The sequence below is a fragment of the Ascaphus truei genome, chromosome 1, assembly GCF_040206685.1.
Source record: "Ascaphus truei isolate aAscTru1 chromosome 1, aAscTru1.hap1, whole genome shotgun sequence".
Lineage (NCBI taxonomy): Eukaryota > Metazoa > Chordata > Amphibia > Anura > Ascaphidae > Ascaphus > Ascaphus truei.
In genome coordinates, this window is record NC_134483.1 from 426,679,221 (window position 1) to 426,699,783 (window position 20,563).

A 20,563-nucleotide genomic window follows, 5' to 3' on the forward strand; every position below is an offset into this window, starting at 1 on the left:
AGGCAACCAAGTTATAATATACAAAGCATAAAAACCAAATCGGGGGAGATGACCTCCAACCCCAAACGCATAGTGGAAGAGTTTAAGCTTTATTATGAACAGCTATACACTGGCGACACACTTTATTCGAGCTTGGCTAGTGCCACGAATTCGGGTATACCCGGATGTATTGAGGTTTGTGACTGTTTTCTGCCCGAGTACATTGAGTTATTTTCCAAGCAGGGATTGAAGCATTTTATTCCCGCTGGCTGCAATACTGCACAGTATATATATATAAACTGCATTACAATTCATGAATTTATGCCATCTGTAGACACGCGAAGCATTGCAGCCTATTAAATCCTAATCATTATCATTTAACAGATCAGCCGCCCATCAGCCAGGCATGAACCCAGGCTGGGAAGGCAAATGCAACGGGGCTTGTCAGAGGTTAGGAGTGGCGCATTCCAGGTATCTGCCAGGTACATACCGGGTATTTGCTCGAATAAAGTGTGTCGGTGCAGTATAATGGGGAGAAAGTGACACACAATCCAAAAACAAACAAACTACTACTGTCTTTCTTAGAGGAGGCAGCCTGGAGCAGTCTGGAGAACGAGGCAGTTCAATCTGATTTCACGTTAGAGGAACTGACAGCGGTAATCAAACATCTCAAACCCTCTAAGGCCCCAGGCCCAGATGGGTTTTCTAACCTATATTACAAGAAATTTATAGGGGTGCTAGCACCACACATGCTCAAGTTATTTAATGGAGTTTTAGCGGGGGAACCCTTTTCGGACCAGATGCTTCAGGCGTCGATATCTATAATTCATAATAAGGACAAAGATCCTACAAATTGCCAAAGCTATAGGCCGATATCCTTAATCAATTCGGACGTTAAAATATATTCCAAATTACTGGCCAATAGATTGAGCACGATCATGCCAAGGCTTATCCACCCGGACCAGGTTGGCTTTATTAGAGACAGACAAGCAGCCGACAATACAAGAAAAATAATAGATATTATTAACTTCATTAATGCCAACGGGATCCGAGGAGTAGTTTTAAGTTTAGACGCGGAGAAGGCCTTCGACAGGATCGACTGGCCATACATGGAGTCCACGCTTGAGGCATTCGGGTTTGGAAATAAAACTATAAGGGCAATAAAAGCATTATACACAACCCTGACCGCCAGGGTGATACACCAGGGCTTCCCATCGGATTCGTTTAAAATTAAAAGCGGTACCAGACAGGGCTGCCCACTCTCGCCCCTGTTGTTCGCCCTATGCGTGGAACCGTTGGCGGCACACATATGTCGCAACCCAGACATTGCTGGAGTGCAAATACTCTCCCAAGAGCATAAAATCGCTCTATACGCAGATGACATTATATTGTCACTGACAAAACCGCTCACCTCGTTGCCCAATCTGTTTGCTCTACTGGAAAAATTTAGCAGAATCTCCGGCTTTAAGATAAATCAATAAAAATCGGAGGCGCTGAATCTAAATATCCCAAAGGAGACAGAGAAACTAATTGAGATCAATTTTCAGTTTAAATGGCAGACCAGAGCTATAAAATACCTAGGAATTTATTTAACTAAATATAGCCACAATCTTTATCAGGAGAATTACCCGAGACTCTTAAGAGCCCTCACAAAAGAACTTAAAGAATGGTCTGCATATGGGATATCCTGGATTGGTAGAATCTTCTGTGTGAAAATGAACCTCCTCCCTAGGATACTATACCTGTTCCAGACCCTTCCGATACCCGTAGTAAGATCAGACATTACAGAACTGCAGAAAGCAGTTATAAAATTCATTTGGAAAAATAAAAAACCGCGGGTAAAAATGTCAATTATGCAAAGGCCTAAGGAAACTGGAGGTCTGGCAGTACCGAGTTTGATGGCTTACTATAAGGCGACCCAACTATGCCAAATTACACAGTGGCATGGTGATCCGGAGCTGAGGCGATGGGTAGCATTAGAGAGAGGTTTGTGCCCCGCTAGAGCTCAAGGATCTAATATGGTATCCGAAGCCTAGACTAAAAGATCTGAAGAACCCGCTACCCTCAGTGTTGAACTCTCTCTCTGTCTGGGAGACGGCTAAAAGTAGGCACTCATTGACCTCAAAAGATTCACTAATGGCCCCACTATATGGAAATCCAGACTTTGCTCCGGGGCTAACTGACAGGAACTTCACACTCAAAAAGGGGGACTAAGAAGGCTTAAGGACCTGGAGGGCCGAGACACAATCAAAACATTTGATATTTTACAGTCAGAAACGGACTTACCTAACACGGAATTCCTTAGATACCTCCAGGTTCGGGCATTTTATACCAAACACCCAAACAGACCACCACTAACCAATTTTGAAAAGCTCTGTGATCGGGGAACCGATACACGGGGACTTATCTCTGCTCTTTACAGAGAGGTGGCTAGGGCAGACATTGGTGACTCACATATTTCATGACACAATGGGAGACAGACCTGACGGGACCGTTAGAAGATGACGACTGGACAGCGATTTTTAAAGCTGCGGCCAGCAGCTCGATTTGTACGACATTGAAGGAAAACTCATATAAAGTATTATTGAGGTGGTATCTCACCCCAGTTAGATTGGCAAAATTTGTCGCGGGCGCTTCCCCACTCTGTCCTAGACAGTGTGGGGAACGGGGAGATCTGGTACATATGCTGTGGTCTTGTCCACGAATCATACCCGTCTGGACACAAATTAGAGATTGGCTACAGAGGGTTTTTTTGGGCCTCAAAATTCAACTAGATCCATGGGATTTCCTATTAGGTAAGCCCACAGAAGAGGTATCTAGATCAGGAAACAAACTAATAGCACACTTTGCTACGGCGATGAGGTGCGAGACCGCAGCATTGTGGAATCAGAATGCAATTCCATCAATAGACAAAATTCGGAATAGAATTTGGTTCGCTTGCCAGATGGAAAAGTTGACAAGTCTAGTCAACGACACTGGCTCAAATTTCCAAAAAGTCTGGTCAATGTGACTGGCCCAGACCGATATCCCAGGGATGAGCAATGCCTCCGTCTGGCTTTGATAGAAGCAGATGGGTTTTCCTTCGATGACGGAACAGACACACGGGAGGAAAGACAATAAGCTCGAAATTGAGAACAGAGTGAGGAGATTTGCACCTTATCCCGGTCGTCAGATTCGGTGTGGTGGCGGCTTGGTTAGATCAGAGCCTGCAGAAGAGAGCCAGGTCTAGTGGAACACACGGAGGAGACTATCCTCTGTCTCTATCCTCTACATACCCTTCCCCTCCTCTCCCCTCACCATACCCTCTCACGTCTTCCCCTTCCCATGTTCGTTTTTAAGTTGTATGTCATAAAGTTGACCAAATGACACCAATGTGATATTGGATTGTATTATCTTTGAAAAACCCAATAAAAGAAAGTTACAAAAAAAAAAAAAACATTTTTAACATGGTTCCCTATAGGCTTAAGCTTGCTGCATGGTCACAGCTTTGAGCACAGCCAGGGTTAAGGTGCATACCCAGAAAACCACCCACAGACAGCTGTTTCGACCTTAATGGGTCTCATCAGTGTGGGGCTGGTTAACTGGGTATGCAAAAAAGCTATGGGATAGGCTATACCATAATACTGAGTTAAGTTATGGTGAGTAAAAAAAGTGACAAAAACCCTCCACAGGAAAGCAAATATGCAAATACAACTGTATGCTCATCTGCATGTCTTAGGCAGGTCTGCAACCCCACCTTTCACCATTATCACCCAGCATACAGCACTTCCACTGCAGCAAGGGATTCTGGGAAATGACATGCAGGCGTGAAACGCGTAAGAGGAGGAGATCTTGCACCCATACCTGTCTGCACCATGACGTGTCAATAAAGAAAACTTTTTACTCTTCATCACTGCTGTCCTGTGGAGTCCTGTTGTTCCGCTATGCTCTGCACTACCGCATCCTGTGGCTACCAGAATATCTACTTTACCAAGCAGAAGCACGCACATCCAGGAGAAAAACGGGCATGGTTCACGTGAGTTTTTTTGCATTATTGCAATTACTGGGAGGTACTATATGGGTGATTTCAGGCGGTCTGAGACTGTGTCCTCATTGGGAGTGATGTGGTAGGGTTTATATATCTCTGCTCACAGCACTCACCAGGACCATATATACATGTCTTTTATGTACGCCCACCTGCATACCCCAGCACTCACTTGTGTTTAAAACCTACCTTTGATTAACGTTATTCAATCAAGATTGTTTATATTGCTATCAACCCTGGTCATTTGTAGCACTATCTTAGAACATTGTTCTTTTACCCTGCATATATATATATATATATATATATATATATATATATATATATATATATATATATATATATATATATATATAATACCCACTGTACAAATAAATGGGTGAAGGGTTGATATCGGTGCAGGGTGGGTTAACCCCTTAATTACTATAGCGGTTATTAACCACTAAGGTAATTAAGGGGTTAGGGGACATTACATTGGCTATTTGTATTCTTGTGTATGTTTTGCAGCACCGGAGGGGGACATGGGCAGGATGAGGATCAGGATGGCCTTCGTCGTGGGTGCCTGGAAAAGGTAAGTGCAATATGTATTTACTGTATTTATTGTGTTTCATGTCTTGTAAATGAGCATATGCATTATTATCCATATGTGGATAATAGTAATTTTGCCCATTACTGTATTGTATGTGTTAGGGGGCGGGGGGGGATGTGTGTTGTATAGTGCGATGTTTATCTGTTGGCAATTGTCCCCAATAACATTGTGCCTTAACCCCTTCATTGCCTTAGCGGATAGCCGCTACGGTAATGAAGCTGCTTTAATGTATTTTTATTAATAGTGTGTGAGAGCAGGGGTTCCCCTGAGCTGAACCGCATTGATTTCTAGCTCAGATACCCCCTGCTTCCTGAGTTACAGGCCCCGGATATGGGGCATCGGATGCCAGTGTCACTGCCATCTTTATAGCATCCACGTCGCGTCTTGGACGCTGTAAAGATGGCGGCGACACTGGCACTCTATGCCCCATACCGGGGCCTGTACCTCGGAAAGCAGGGTGTCTCTGAGCCAGAAATCAATATGGTTCAGCTCAAGGGACCCCCTACTCCCACACACTATTATTAAAATGTACATTAATGCTGCTTCATTACCATAGCAGCTATTCGCTACGGTAATGAATTATTGTTTATTGTTTGTGTGTTTTGACAGTAGTGTACATGTGTAGGGGGTCTGCAGAGCTGAACCGAATTGGTTTTAGCCTCGGAGACCCCTACTTCAGGAGATACAGGCCCTGTTATGGAGTGCTGGTATCCCCTACAGAATTTAAATGTCCCGCTCTCGTGACGCGGAAGCTTTAAAGTGCAGGGGATACCGGCACCCCATAACGGGGCCTGTATCTCCTGAAGTAGGAGGTCCCCGGACCTGAAACCAACGCGGTTCAGCTCCAGAGAACCCCTGCTCATGTACACTATTTTTAAAATGTATATTGTTGTAGCCCTGGTAAGACATGGGGGCTATATATCTTTCTCCTACTGGTGTAAGTCCTGTTAAGGGCAGGCCGCCAGTAGTTATCATGGGTTTTTCCCCCCACTTCAAGCCCTGCCTTGAGTGATGGAGACAGGCCCATGACTCTGTGTGCAGGCCTGAGACAGAGGAGAGGGCCTGTTGACATCATGAGGGGTGGGGCTGTCTAAACTTATTTCTGCCTGATCCTGTAAGTGACAAGTAGTTCTGTCCTGGGAGCTGAAGAGTGAAGTGCTGGTCTGGGTTGGAGTGAGACCGTGCAGTTCTGCTCTGTCCTGGAAGCAGAGAGTGCTGGAGTGTCTGACCTGAGAGGTCATGATTAGAGTGACACCTGTGCTTGGAGAGGAGGCAGAAGACCAGCCTTTTAAGAGCTGATAAAACTATAGGCGGTGGACCAATGCCCCTCACCCTGCTCAGGGGGTGAAGGGGGGATCTTGCCTCACTCAGAGGGTATACCCTTTTGGTGGGTGTCGGGGGTATTGAAGCCCCATACAGCCTATCCTGCAGTGGAACAGCCTGGAGGAGAAGGTGTGGAGGAAAAGACCTCCACCGATGGCGAGCGCTGGTGCGGCCTGAGGCCCGTAGAAGTTCCACGGCCGTGGTGACTCCCAGTGTGGCGGAGACGGGATCTGAGAGGAACCAGAGGCAATCAGCCGGCAGCGGAGTGGTAAGGAGACTCCACCACACCCTTAGTCCCGCCAGGCGACGAAGTACCCTGCAGAGATCGAGAAGTAGAGGCTTGCGGCCTACTTACCCGTCCTACTTACCCGTCCGCGGACCGGATGATCCACCACCGCCCCTTCCGGTCTTCGACTAACTTCCGGTGCATGACCACGGAGCGGATGGAGATTCCGTGGGCGGCAACGATGATGACACTTCCAGTTCCGGCTGGCACGGAGGACCGGCGGCCATCTTTGCGTCCCGAGGAGCCGCCATGGCGGCTGCACTTGCCAACCTTGACCGCCACGGCGTTCACAGAGGAGCACGAAGCATGCCGGAGAGGGCAAGCAAGAAAGTGCCCAGTGGCCACGGCATTACCCGCTTGCTGGACATTGATTCGGACATTGCCCCAGCCCCAGCCACTAGCGCCATCACCCCGGCCACTGCCCCTGCCCAGTCACGAGTCATGACACCGGGACCTAGTGGGGATAAGTTAAGTAAGAACCCCAAGTACTCCAAGGATTTGAGGGATTGGGAACTAAATGACGAGGGATCTGATGGGGAAGTACCATATGATAATGTGATACGTGTGCCTAATCCAATGTCATTTTCTCCTGTGTTTAGAGGGAGGGCCCGAGGGTTCCACACTACTGTGGAGGCAGGGCCTGTAAACAAGGTGGTCCATGAGATAAATCCCACCATCTACATCAATGCACGAGGTAGACGCAGTTGCTCGCACTCTACTGAGGCAGTCACATCTGGTGTATCATCCCAAGCTGAGTCAGAGACAGGTACTTCTAGTGCAGTGTCCGAGTATGAGCACCGTGACAAGTGGTGGGCACCCCTGTTCACTGGGTACCACAAGGGTATGAACCATACCAGGTTCCTGTTAATTAGGAGCAACATAGTCGACCATTGGTGGGCGGTAGGTGCCTATACTCCCCAGGAGGTGGCGGATGAGCAAGAGCACAGATTTCAAGAGATAGCACAAAAGATCATCCTTCTTAAGGGGCCTAGTATTTTGTATGATGACATTGCTCCTGCAGAACCGGAGATTTGGGTACTGCCAAGCAGGGCAGACCACAGGAAGCTGCCTAAGTTGAGCCGAGCAGACAGAGCTATAGTGGCCAGGTATAGACAGTCACACGGGTACGAGTTCCCTTATGTGCCTGAACCCATCGTGAGTGAGATAGAGGAGCATCGAGATAGCTGGCTCAGAGAGGCCATGCCAGAATACTTGCGTACCAAGTTTGGTAAAGCTGGTTACCAGAACGAGGATAAAATCAGTGAGGTAGCCCGAGCTTGGAGTGTTGGGAGATGCATATACATGCACAGTGTGGTTTATCGGCCAGAAGCTGGGTCGGTACAGCCATATTCTGTCACTATAACAGACCATAATGGGAGGCAGGTAAAAAAGCCTGACCCAAAACATTATAACTAGTTAGGTTCTCCATGTTGGGAGGTACCCTTATCATTATTACACCATCTGCGTGGATGGTCTGAGTTATGCACACTAATCAAATGAACTGTGTTTTGTTTCCCAGATTTGTTCACCGCAGGATGGATCTGCTAAAGTTAGGTCCAAGTGGGGACCATTGGATTCCACCTGAGGGAGAGTGTAGACCTGGTAAGAAATGGGGGCTATATATCTTTCTCCTACTGGTGTAAATCCTGTTAAGGGCAGGCCGCCAGTAGTTATCATGGGTTTTTCCCCCCACTTCAAGCCCTGCCTTGAGTGATGGATAGAGGCCCCTGACTCTGTGTGCAGGCCTGAGACAGAGGGGAGGGCCTGCTGACATCATGAGGGGTGGGGTTGTCTAAATTTAGTTCTGCCTGTTCCTGTAAGTGACAAGTAGTTCTGTCCTGCGAGCTGAAGAGTGAAGTGCTGGTCTGGGTTGGAGTGAAACCGTGCAGTTCTGCTCTGTCCTGGGAGCAGAGAGTGCTGGAGTGTCTGACCTGAGAGGTCATGATTAGAGTGACACCTGCTGTGCTTGGAGAGGAGGCAGAGGACCAGCCTGTTTAGAGCTGATATAACTATAGGCGGTGGACCAATGCCCCTCACCCTGCTCAGGGGGGGAGGGGGGGATCTTGCCTCACCCAGAGGGTATACCCTTGGGGTGGGTGTCGGGGGTATTGAAGCCCCATACAGCCCATCCTGCAGGGGTACAGCCTGGAGGAGAAGGTGTGGAGGAAAAGACCCTGTATACATTTGGAAGCACTGCTGTGTATGAACTGCGGTGTATGATCTGCTGTGTGCTGCTACAGAAAGAATAGAATAGTAATAGTGGGAATTCTCTGTAAGGGTTCCACCCCATATCCCTGGGGCTTATAGAGATGGAGGTGCTGCACCATTGCTAGAGAAGATGGAGGCATATACCCTAGAAGCCTGTTCCTGTTATCTCCCAATACCAACGCGGGAGACTCAGGCCCTACTGTTCCTCACAGGTATGCACCACCAACATGCACGTAGCTAGTCCTCACTACACCCTAGAGGTCCAATCTGCGGATGGGGGGGGGGGGGTACATGGGTTACATTTGGAGGCGAGCTGCTGAGTTCCAGAACAGGACAGGCTTTCAGCGAAGCAGAGCTGGAAGTGTAAAGTGCACCTTCCATGCAAGTACTGGAGAGAGTAGGGCATGTATGCATACCAGGGGTAGTCAGGGGAGTGTGGATTCCCGCACAGTACGCCCTGGGTGCCCTAAGAGGGTGATGTACGATGGGTGTGAGGCTATAGCTGTCCTAGTCCCTTGAGGCAGGTAGTGCGAGGCAACTGGGGTGGTTAGCCTGTTAACTTGTCCAGGGACTATGGCCCAGGGCCCGCACTATGAGTGGCCAAAAGTAGGAGATGCCCATACCTTAGGGAGATGCCCGGGTAAACTAGCCAGCACCCACATAAAACACCACAGAGTACTTGCAGGAACCGTCAGCGAGTGCGGTGCACAGAGAGAGAGTTCTGCCTAGCCTGGGGTATGCCACATCATATTAGTGGGCAAACAGTCAGAAAGCATGCAGAGAGCATTTAGTGAGCAGAGTGAGAGCAGTCAGTGTCTAGGAACGAGCTATGCACTAGACACTGAGAATAGTGCAATTATACATTTGGAGGGCTCATCAAAGATGGCGGCTGTCCCTACATGTGCTCCGCAGAGCATGAAAGAGTTAAAAATGGCGACCGCAGTGCCATCCACGGCCCAGCAGTTAGCAGCCGAACTAAAATGGCGACTCCCGCCAATCCTGGATTGCGCACATGAAGCGTGCAAAGAGACTGTTAGGGAAATGTGGCGGGAGATGTGCAGGGGCTTGGCGCCAAACCCAGATCCCCGGGAAAAGGAGCGGAGCGGCGCAAAAGCCGAAATCCCACCCACCTGTGCTGTGACTGGCCGACAGACAAGGCCACGTCACACTGAGCGAAGGAGTGCCCCTCCTCTTGTTTCCACCAGAGGGAGGGGGCACAAGGAGAGCCAATCAGAAGCGTCCTCCCCAGCGAAGGGAGGGACCGGAAGTGAGAGTGAGGAACTTCACTTCCATCTGGCATTCGAAGAGCAAGGAGCTGAAACACTGAACTGTTCCACCCCTGAACTAACTATGTCAGAACTACGCACAACGGTCTTCCAACTCCCAGGAGGTCTCCTGGTGGTGGAGATCGAGGGCCGAGAGTACCTCCGGTGCCTGTGCATCCACTGCAGGACACCTGGAACGGCCGCAAGCACCAAAGCACGATGCCCTCAATGTGGCACGTACTACCTATGGCCTAACGAAACATGGCCTATGCTAAAGACTCCTCGGGGCGCCTCTCCGGGAACCCTAACGGAGGTGGCGGAGACAACAGATGATGCTGCCCTAGTTCCCTGCACCACTGCTGAGGTGGGAACCAAGGCCCAGCCAACAACCGAGCCGAGAGAAACTCCGGCGGAGAAGAGCGTGACCGCAGTGGAGGTACCGGAGCGGGCCCGTTTCGTACCACTACCCACTGACGGGGCCGCAAAAGACCCAGGTAACTCCCTAGCGGAGGATCGATCAAGTCGTCTTCGGAGGAAGTAGATGGCATTTCATCGGTGGCGATGCGCCTACCGGCAAACCACCCCAGCTGTAAGAAAGATGGCGGTCCACTTATCGGAGAGAGGGAGCAGACGAGTCCGGACACCCACCGATGGCGAGCGCTGGTGCGGCCTGAGGCCCGTAGAAGTTCCACGGCCGTGGTGACTCCCAGTGTGGCGGAGACGGGATCCGAGAGGAACCAGAGGCAATCAGCCGGCAGCGGAGTGGTAAGGAGACTCCACCACACCCTTAGTCCCGCCAGGCGACGAAGTACCCTGCAGAGATCGAGAAGTAGAGGCTTGCGGCCTACTTACCCGTCCTACTTACCCGTCCGCGGACCGGATGATCCACCACCGCCCCTTCCGGTCTTCGACTAACTTCCGGTGCATGACCACGGAGCGGATGGAGATTCCGTGGGCGGCAACGATGATGACACTTCCAGTTCCGGCTGGCACGGAGGACCGGCGGCCATCTTTGCGTCCCGAGGAGCCGCCATGGCGGCTGCACTTGCCAACCTTGACCGCCACGGCGTTCACAGAGGAGCACGAAGCATGCCGGAGAGGGCAAGCAAGAAAGTGCCCAGTGGCCACGGCATTACCCGCTTGCTGGACATTGATTCGGACATTGCCCCAGCCCCAGCCACTAGCGCCATCACCCCGGCCACTGCCCCTGCCCAGTCACGAGTCATGACACCGGGACTTAGTGGGGATAAGTTAAGTAAGAACCCCAAGTACTCCAAGGATTTGAGGGATTGGGAACTAAATGACGAGGGATCTGATGGGGAAGTACCATATGATAATGTGATACGTGTGCCTAATCCAATGTCATTTTCTCCTGTGTTTAGAGGGAGGGCCCGAGGGTTCCACACTACTGTGGAGGCAGGGCCTGTAAACAAGGTGGTCCATGAGATAAATCCCACCATCTACATCAATGCACGAGGTAGACGCAGTTGCTCGCACTCTACTGAGGCAGTCACATCTGGTGTATCATCCCAAGCTGAGTCAGAGACAGGTACTTCTAGTGCAGTGTCCGAGTATGAGCACCGTGACAAGTGGTGGGCACCCCTGTTCACTGGGTACCACAAGGGTATGAACCATACCAGGTTCCTGTTAATTAGGAGCAACATAGTCGACCATTGGTGGGCGGTAGGTGCCTATACTCCCCAGGAGGTGGCGGATGAGCAAGAGCACAGATTTCAAGAGATAGCACAAAAGATCATCCTTCTTAAGGGGCCTAGTATTTTGTATGATGACATTGCTCCTGCAGAACCGGAGATTTGGGTACTGCCAAGCAGGGCAGACCACAGGAAGCTGCCTAAGTTGAGCCGAGCAGACAGAGCTATAGTGGCCAGGTATAGACAGTCACACGGGTACGAGTTCCCTTATGTGCCTGAACCCATCGTGAGTGAGATAGAGGAGCATCGAGATAGCTGGCTCAGAGAGGCCATGCCAGAATACTTGCGTACCAAGTTTGGTAAAGCTGGTTACCAGAACGAGGATAAAATCAGTGAGGTAGCCCGAGCTTGGAGTGTTGGGAGATGCATATACATGCACAGTGTGGTTTATCGGCCAGAAGCTGGGTCGGTACAGCCATATTCTGTCACTATAACAGACCATAATGGGAGGCAGGTAAAAAAGCCTGACCCAAAACATTATAACTAGTTAGGTTCTCCATGTTGGGAGGTACCCTTATCATTATTACACCATCTGCGTGGATGGTCTGAGTTATGCACACTAATCAAATGAACTGTGTTTTGTTTCCCAGATTTGTTCACCGCAGGATGGATCTGCTAAAGTTAGGTCCAAGTGGGGACCATTGGATTCCACCTGAGGGAGAGTGTAGACCTGGTAAGAAATGGGGGCTATATATCTTTCTCCTACTGGTGTAAATCCTGTTAAGGGCAGGCCGCCAGTAGTTATCATGGGTTTTTCCCCCCACTTCAAGCCCTGCCTTGAGTGATGGATAGAGGCCCCTGACTCTGTGTGCAGGCCTGAGACAGAGGGGAGGGCCTGCTGACATCATGAGGGGTGGGGTTGTCTAAATTTAGTTCTGCCTGTTCCTGTAAGTGACAAGTAGTTCTGTCCTGCGAGCTGAAGAGTGAAGTGCTGGTCTGGGTTGGAGTGAAACCGTGCAGTTCTGCTCTGTCCTGGGAGCAGAGAGTGCTGGAGTGTCTGACCTGAGAGGTCATGATTAGAGTGACACCTGCTGTGCTTGGAGAGGAGGCAGAGGACCAGCCTGTTTAGAGCTGATATAACTATAGGCGGTGGACCAATGCCCCTCACCCTGCTCAGGGGGGGAGGGGGGGATCTTGCCTCACCCAGAGGGTATACCCTTGGGGTGGGTGTCGGGGGTATTGAAGCCCCATACAGCCCATCCTGCAGGGGTACAGCCTGGAGGAGAAGGTGTGGAGGAAAAGACCCTGTATACATTTGGAAGCACTGCTGTGTATGAACTGCGGTGTATGATCTGCTGTGTGCTGCTACAGAAAGAATAATGAGACATTGCTTCTTTTAACAAAGAACTGACTGAGACTGGAATCTCTCTTCCCTGAGTGGGAATTCTCTGTAAGGGTTCCACCCCATATCCCTGGGGCTTATAGAGATGGAGGCGCTGCACCGTTGCTAGAGAAGATGGAAGCATATACCCCAGAAGCCTGTTCCTGTTATTCCCAATAGCAACGCGAGAGACTCAGGCCCTCCTGTTCCTCACAGGTATGCACCACCAACATGCATGTAGCCAGCCCTCACTACACCCTAGAGGTCCAATCTGCGACCGGGGGGGGGGGGGAACATGAGTTACATTGTTAATGCACGATCACCTGTAACAGCCGTGCATGGAGATGTAAAATCTCCATGCAAATGTTACAGGTGGCTTTTTTTTCCTATCAGCTATCGTACTTGAACTTTAAGCACGATAGCAGGGGGAAAAAACAACATGCAAAATATGGCAAATTTGAGCACGTACGATACATAATGGGCTGATCTCCTTAGTGAATCGCGCCTCCGGCTTCACTTTTTAGTGGACGTTTTATTTTTTTTCAGGCCAGTGCAATAGCTTGCTGCTTAGTGCATAGCCCCCTATATGTTCAAATGGCAGATTGTGTTTGTTTCTCCTCTCCTTTCTATTGCAGTCCTTAGGGAAGTTAGCTAATCCCATCAAAATAAAGAATTCACATTAGCTCTTAAAATAAAGGAACTTTTCTTTAACATATCTTCAGTTGAATTAAACTCAAAAGAAAAAAAAAAACATAATGTGATACTATTAATCCATTGAGTCCCAGAGGGTAACCCAAGACATGGTATATGATAAGGCAAGCATACTGAAGGAGTTGATTTAATCTAATTAAAAATAAGATGAAGCTACTGTACTAACCAGAATGGTTAACAGACTGAATAAAAAATAGCTGTGGCATATGGACTTTAAGTCTACCTATGTTCTGCTATTGCTGACCCTCATGACAAATCATCTATGGGACAGATAATTGTATCCCTGTTATAGAAGAATTATTACCAAGAACATAAGAGTTAGCCATCTAATATTCCCTGTGATCAATGCATTGAAAAAGACAGAGAGTTTGAGTCCCTTGATCACAACTCTAGAACATCTGTGAACTAAATCAATAAGAAAAAATAAAAAAACACTAAGAAATAGTCAGCAGAGACATGGAAAGCTATTTGAATTTTGCAGGCAATGCACAGTAGAAGCAAATGAATGATTGAAAGAAATTGAAGAATGAAAAGTGTAATATATCTAGCAATATAAGAAGAGAGGATTGGAAAGTTAAGGCAGAAATTATTGTAAGTACAAAGGCACTAAGTAAAAGGCTGAATAGGAGAGATACTGCTAGTCCAAAATGAAATCTAAAATGGCTGTCATTAAAGAGAAAATATGTAAAATGAAATGCTCCACTAAAAAAATGTGTTAAAAATATGTTGGTAATCTTTACTTGTGGCTGAAATTATTAACTATACATACACCATCTTAAGTTATTTTCCTACTATATACAAAAACGAAAGTTAAACTTAATATTCACATACAGTATAATTAATTAATTCCTGATCCTGGTACAGTCCTGTCAGTTTTCACAGTTGATTATATTATATTACAATAATGCTGTCACGGAAGACCAGGCAGTTTACACCTTTTAATAGGATCATTCATTGAGCAAAACAATGTAGTGAAATAAATTGTAATTTATTCAGCATAAATTCGCATGCACACAATGGAAAACAAAATATAGACGAAAAGCAAACTTACTGGGGGTCTGGGGGTCGAAAACTAAACTCTTCTAGGTGCAGGGATCTCTAAATAAGTTTTCCCCTGACCGGGACTTAGCCCGAAAACTCCTAGTTCCCAAATCATCGTGAAGTTCCACATGCCACCGCTCCCTTCTCTTCATAGCTTGGAATTTTCTTGACAGCGAGCTATCACCGATCCTCTGGAACCGAAATCTGGCCGCAACTTCTACGTTCGGTTTTGAGAACTTGGACGCAAAGTCGGGGCTTAGATTCTGTCAGGCAGACTTTCCTGGCTTGAAATCGAATCCGGTTGCCTTGTTATTCATGCAAGAGCAAGTTTGAAAAGCCTGCCCTCGCTCTTACTACTGGGAATCTCAAATCTGATTGGCTTATACATTTCTTATAGTATTCTGAGTTTCATTCATATAAAAGGTAGGTTAGAAGAAGCATACAAAAGATTATGATAGAGTCCAAACAACTTCTATTTGTATTCAATACATCACAGCCAGTGAGCACAGTGACGTTTCAGGACCAACTGTCCTTTCTTCAGACCAAACACTCAAGAAAGGACAGTTGGTCCTGAAACGTCACTGTGCTCACTGGCTCTGATGTATTGAATACAAATAGAAGTTGTTTGGACTCTATCATAATCTTTTGTGTGCTTCTTCTAACCTACCTTTTATTCCAATTCTTGGATCCAGCATTGAGATGCTGGGATTAGCAGAAGGTGAGCACCAAAAGGTAATACTCATTAATTTTTATTATCAGCAGTGATGTGCCGCTTATACTCACCTTTTTCCCTGAGTTTCATTCATGAAATTCAGCAACAAATCATTATGTGAGAACTTTCTCAGCAGGCAATCAGAGCCAAGCCGGAATGAAAAGCCGGGTCAACGGGAAATATGAAATTGCCAAGTGACATGCGCAAGTTTGCAACCTCCATCCCTGGTTATCTCAATGCCAACCACTCGGTCAGGCTCCACTAGTTCTGGCAGAACAAATGGAAGCCCGGGTGACTGCCATTTTTCTCCGGACTTTGGTACTTGAGCCCTTCCCTGCTACCCAAATGGCTTTAACACCGTCCTGCATCCTCTGGATACTTTGAACTTAATGTCCTGCAGACTTACTGGGACTTATGGGTCAGCCCTGGCAGCCTGACTGGACATCGGTTCTGCAAGTCACAAGCCCATACAGTACATAACAGTATAATACAATGTATTAATAAACTATACTTTAATACATTCCTAAGTCTCTGGGTATGGGAAATAGAATAGAAAGGTGTACTTTATGTCTATCAGCCTTTATTTCCCACACACTATCTATTGGACTTAGCCTGGACTCTGAGAGTCCCCTCACAACCTTTTCTACGTTTGGAGCACCCACTAACAAAATACAGGTTCTGGGCTACCTGGGCATTAATTTGGGTACCTCTTTAACCTAACGATCCCCTCAGTTACAGTGACACATTTCATCCCTGTGCCTCATTTACATTTCTGGACTATGCTAAAACAGGGAACCCTAGCGTGAATCGTGCAAGCATTTTTAAGGGGACATATTGCTGGGACAATGTGCCTATATCTATCCAGGAATCAAGCATGATTCCTGGGTCCATTTTGGTGTATCCTGCAACTCTAGAACCTACTGTCCATCTCTGAACCCCAACTACCTAGGCACATTCTGACAACAATTCCTCCACAAACTCCCTTTTGAAATTCATGCAATATGAATCCCTGGTTGCTTATATGCCCAGAAAGATAAAAATATAAAATACTTTTTACTACAGGTTATGCATTGAAAGATACAATGTTAATGGGCTCAAGAGCTAACTCTCTTGAACCCTTATATATACGGATCAAGGGTAACAAAAACGGGCTCAAACTTTATTTGAGAGACTGGTTACGCCCTACTGTCACACCTCCCCCCTCAAGATGAAAAGTCTCTGGCAGTCACCTCTTCTGGTGGCTCTGCAAGCCTGGAAGTCCTTGATCCTCTCGTGTCACTTGGGGTGTCCTGTCGGGAGAGTCTTGTTCTGTATGGTATAGTCAAACACCTGAAAGGCAAGGCTCCAGCGAAGTAATTTGCCCTTCTCCCCAAACACCCTCTCTTGCCAACTCAGATGATGTTGATCAGTGAATACTGTGAATGACCTGCCATACAAATAGGGTTGCAGTTTCTTCTGAGCCCAAACTATGGCCAGGCACTCTTTTTCAATATTGGCATAAGCCACTTCTCTGGGCAGAAATTTCCTGCTCAGGTAGACAATGGGATGCTTGCCCCCATTCTCGACCACCTTGGTGAGTACAGCACCGATTTCAAAGTCAAAGTCGAAGGCATCGGTCTGCTTAGAATAATCAGGTGCTGCCAGAATGGGAGCACTAGCCAGTGTTGTCTTCAGTGCCTTGGAAGCTTCCTCACAGGCAGGAGATCAGGCTACCAGCACCGAGAATCGTTTCTGAGTCGTCAGTTAGGGGTTTGGTAAGGGCACTATACTGGGGACCAAACTTTCTGTAGTAGCGAGCGGTGCCTTAATAAGCCAAGAACTGCTTCTTAGTCATGGGTACTGGCCACAAAATGATGGCTTCTACCTTTGCGGGCTCTGGGTTCAGATGAACTCCACCCACTCTTTGCCCAAAGTAAAATACTCCTGTCAAAACCACTAGAGCTAACTCTCTTGAACCCTTATATACATGGATCAGAGGTAACCAAAAATGGGCTTAAACTTTATTTGAGAGCCTGGATACCATCTACTGTAACACTTCCCCCCTCAAGATTAAAGGTCTGTGTGTGATGGTGAGGGGGTACCCAGGCCAATAATATAGGTATTATGCCCGCCTGGGTGCCCGTGAGCCATATTGGGGAGTTTGAAGCATCAGATCTGCGACCCAGTTATGGCATGTGAACTGTATTTGAATAAAGATGTATGTGTGGTATACTGTTCCAGGTGTGCCAGCCAGCGGAGATTCGCGGGGCGTGAGTTTCAGGGATGATTTTACGGTAAAGTGTTGTCAGGGTGTGTCTGGGTATAAGGGGGCCAGACTTGCTGGTTACCCCAAAAATGTAAACAGGAATCCTTCCAGATTCCTGGGGACATGAAGACAAAATCCTCCCTATGAATCAGTTTGCAGCTCAGCACCAGAGCTCCCTGCTTCAGCACAGACCAGAACAGTAAGACCGAGCAGCGGGAAATCACCTTCCAGGGTCCCCGGTATATGCCCAGACCCCCAGAACTCAGGGTAAGGGTTCAGTGTTTCTCCCACCAGGTACAGTATAAGGTGGCGGGAGTGTCACAGTGGACAAAAACCTATCAACACTTTTTAATTTTTGGGATTCTCGATTGAACACGACAAGGAGGCAAAATAAATTCTCATTTATTTCCTTGATAGACAAACACACGACAGCTTCAGAATACACTTAATACAACACTTACTGGGATTGGGAAACGAAATAAAATGTCCCTTTCAAGAAAGCGCAAGAAATGCAGTCTCTGGTTAAAGTCCGTTTGGCTATATCGCAAATTGCTGATCTAATAACTCCGCCAAATAAAGGAATTTCGTACGTTCGTAACAATTTGTTTCGGAGTCATCAGGGCTAACGAATTCCGGAGTTTAGGGTAAATCGTTGGTTGCGAAGTTTTAATGAAATTGTGGGTAATCAGCGCATTAATAAAGGCAGTATACTCGCTGGTTACCCCAATTTCGTATTGGGGACGAAGGGTTTAATTTTTTGTGCACTGTATATGTGTTATTTTTCCCTCTGCCCTTATTGTCTCCATTTTGCAGGAGTGTATGTGCCTGCATTAGTGTATAACCCAGTACACTGACGTTACTGGCTTTGGACACAAGATGCCGCTGCGAACGCTAAACCACAAGTTAAGTGGATAAGCGTGGCGCGGTCTCTTTCTTCCTTTGCCAAGTATAGGTATCCATTACTGAGACTGGAATCTGTAACCGCAGAGTCAATTGAATCAAAGGCTTGCGGTTAACAATTTCAAGTGGTACTCGGATACAATGTATCGCCGTCCTGGTTAATTGCGCATCTTGAAAGGCAATTCGCAATTGGCGTGGGGAACTCGGTCAATTGAAGTGAGAAATTCGTAACCGCAAGTCAATTGATGCCATAGCCCAGCATTGCCAGTCCAGGAGAAGCTATAACACGGGAACGGAAAGGGTTAAAAACCTGAAATTTGGTGGATAAGGGGAACACATATTTTTAATAAAGGGGATTTTTGGTTGCAGATTTAAAAGGACAGGCATGATGCATTTTTTCTATTTGTATTTGAAATGCAGCTATTGACCAAATGTTTTTACATACATTAGCTCGGGGCGCTTCCTACTCAAACTTCACAGACCCCCATTGAGGTGACGCCTATGGGTCTGGGGAAGATTTGCAGTTGAAAGAGCCCAGAGCAGCAGAGTGTGAAATAGCCAGGATGGTTGCTCCATGGGAGATCCTGGGCTAGTTCACACCTTGGGGGGCAAACCCTAGCCTGGGAGACACTAGGTAAATGGGGGAGTGCACCTATGCTAAGTAGCCCAGGTGGCAATGTCACACAGGCGCTGTAGCAAAATCCCTAGAGTGCCCACTCTCCAAATTGTGGGCAAGTAGGGGATTCGGGAATGAGAAAATTCCCACGAGGGGGATTGGGTGGGTATGTTGGAGATAGGCTTTCAAACCCTATATATATGCTGCCCAATCTATCCCTGTTGTCTTTCGTTTTCATTGTACAATGTGAGTGGACTTCCATCATGCTTCTAATATCGGACAAGAGCAGCAGCACAATCCTGGAACGCAAAGAGTCATATCACATCAGAACCAAGAACAGAACTCTGCGTCAGGACTTTGTGATTGCTGGGGGTTATCTATCAGACCCCAACGGACCAGAAAAGACTTTGCACTCTCACAGAAGGATTGGACTGGCAATTTGCGCCCTTGCAAAAGGACTACATTTTAAGGGACAATCTTCTGGTGCTTTGCACCTTTCTGGACATTATATCCCGTTTCTCTGTTCAGTAAGTGTTTTTATTAAGTGTATTCTAAGGTTGTTGTGTGTCTGTCTAGTAAGGAAATAAATTACAATTTATTTTGCTCAACCAATATGCTCAATCTACTTCCCCAAAATATAAAATTGTTGATAAATTCCGTCATTTAAAGGCTTCAATCAGACTTAGAACTTTGCAACTAATATTGACAGATTTACTATAAATCATTCTTCCTGTTAATACACAGGTTATTAAGAATTTATATTAGCGTTAGGGACCCCTGAATTGTGGTCTGCCGTGACGTTGGCTCAGGGGCTTACAACAATTTTGGCCAAAAATGTCAAACTAAAAGACCATTTTACTTAATAGATATTTATACATATATATTTAGGCACTGTACCGTGTATGATTTTCACTGGATGTGCTAAAACTGAGCTTTGTCTGTGTTTTATGTGCTGTCTCTGGTTTTAAATATATATTGCCATGCTCAGTAGCACTCCTCTGTGACATTCATATGCTTATATATATGTTGTGGTTATTTTGGGGGTTCAATAGGAGCTTGTTAGGTGTCCAGTATATTTTACAATTGTGTTTCAGCTAGTCCTGGCTGATTGGAGGTTGGCAACCTCCTACTTAATTTAAGCTCACCCCCTCCCACATTTAAATGGTTAAGGGATCACTCCATAGCATCTTCCACACAGGGGAACTTGTTTGCTTGCAGGATGGTTGTGACATCTCTAATACAGAGTGCCTTTCCTGGTAATGTACAGGTTAATAAAGGCTTCAATCAGACTTAGAACTTTGCAACTAATATTGATAGATTTACTATAAATCATTCTTCCTGTTATTACACAGGTTATTAAGAATTTATATTAGCGTTAGGGACCCCTGAATTGTGGTCTGCCGTGACGTTGGCTCAGGGGCTTACAACAATTTTGGCCAAAAATGTCAAACTAAAAGACCATTTTACTTAATAGATATTTATACATATATATTTAGGCACTGTACCGTGTATGATTTTCACTGGATGTGCTAAAACTGAGCTTTGTCTGTGTTTTATGTGCTGTCTCTGGTTTTAAATATATATTGCCATGCTCAGTAGCACTCCTCTGTGACATTCATATGCTTATATATATG